The 1,733-nt window shown below is 32.1% G+C and overlaps 1 protein-coding gene across 2 annotated transcripts in view; it reads left to right on the forward strand.

Annotated features, from left to right (window-relative positions):
- The window catches only part of LOC106461044 (serine/threonine-protein phosphatase 6 regulatory ankyrin repeat subunit B-like), a 48,863-nt gene that overhangs the window by 42,007 nt on the left and 5,123 nt on the right, over positions 1-1,733 (forward strand). The gene's annotated exons all lie outside the window — the stretch shown is intronic.

Here is a 1,733-nt window from a genome sequence, read left to right on the forward strand (position 1 = left end):
TGTCGTTACATCAGTAAATCGTGCGCACGCCATGAATCACGAGAAGAATTATGTACTCTGTAGGCTACAACACAGCTTGACATTTGAACTTCAAAAGGAGAAATAAAATATTTGTTACTCTTAATTTTGGTTTTATTTACACTTCTAACAGAACACTTTCGGGAACCCTGCGGGAGTACATGTGGTATATTCGAGTATTTAAATACATTGCATTTAGATATACGATTCAGGCTAACATGTAAGAACTACAGTTATCGGTCAATGTATGAAGTATTAGCAGTCAACTTGTAATCGCAGGTTAAAAAACAAATAGTTTTATTCTTTTTGTTTACGTGTTATATTCGATATCATAGAATTACAGTATAAAAAGATGTAAACTAACACAAACAATGAGTTATTCCACAACAATAATAATTGTGTTCTCGAAACACAGGCTTGTGCGAACTATAACACAGCTGACTGTTGTACCAATGTGTAAGTTAGAACAAACAGTCAATAAATGAACGTCGTCTGCTGGTTACGCATGACAAACCGATTTTAACAATACCTGTCGAAAATGTAGAATAAGAACAATCCGATACCAAACAGACTCGCCATATTTTACTGTTTTACACAATTTTACTTAAACCTCTGAATTTTCTAAAACACTCAGACTTTCTATTTATTATCAGTCCATACAACATTATTTATTTATTTCGTTCTTCCAATATTTGTGACATTTTCAAAGTGTAAACGCTTAACTATGTTCACACATTAACTCTTTGGTTGTAAACTTTCTACTTAAATCGCTTTTTTAACATCACTACCAAACAACTTCATTGCCGATTGTCACTCTTTTCACCTCCCCGTATTTCTGATGGTATTTTAATCAATTTTACGTTAAATGTTTTTGAATTTCACTAATCTCATTTCTGAATGTTTGCCATATTTTACATTTTTTATTTGATATTAAACTACAATGTCCTTTGAACCTCACCTCTTGGATCATTATATACCATTAAGTCTTATTTTTATTATTTAAATCAATATATTTTGCTTGTTTCTCACTGCTTAACCCTAATGTGTTTTAATTATTTTCTCAAGTTCAGCCATATTGAAACGTAAACTCTTTGTATGATATTGGTACTTAACTGGTCCTTTGGTGCATTTACTTCAATTATAACAAGAGTATTGTTGATTTTAAAAAGGCTCCCAGTTATTCAGCAGTAAGCTTGAGGGCTTATAATGCTATAATTGGGGTGGTGGTGGGGAATAGATAGTTCAGCAGCTTTACGTTTATAAAATGTATCTTTATGGAAACACACACACACACACACACACACATATATATATATATATATACATATATATATCAGCGGCTCGAGCGTATTTATGAACTGAATAATGTTTATATTATAATCACGAAGTAATAAAACAAACCTAGACAGGCGCCGTTAATTTTTACAGAAAAACCTAGACAGGCGCCGTTAATTTTTTCAGAAAAACCTAGACAGGCGCCATTAATTTTTACAAAAAAAACCTAGACAGGCGCCATTAATTTTTACAAAAAAACCTAGACAGGCGCCGTTAATTTTCTGCCAACACTGCTTCTTGTTCTTTATGGTTTTTACAGTACGGAGTTTTTTTTTGTGGTTTTTTTTTTTATTGGACTCGATTTATCTTCTGGCTTTGTGTGCACTAACATAGACCTCTTAGGGAACACATTCTCTTTTTAAACTGTAATTATATATATA

This window comes from Limulus polyphemus, unplaced genomic scaffold (genome assembly GCF_000517525.1).
Source record: "Limulus polyphemus unplaced genomic scaffold, Limulus_polyphemus-2.1.2 Scaffold886, whole genome shotgun sequence".
Classification (NCBI taxonomy): domain Eukaryota; kingdom Metazoa; phylum Arthropoda; class Merostomata; order Xiphosura; family Limulidae; genus Limulus; species Limulus polyphemus.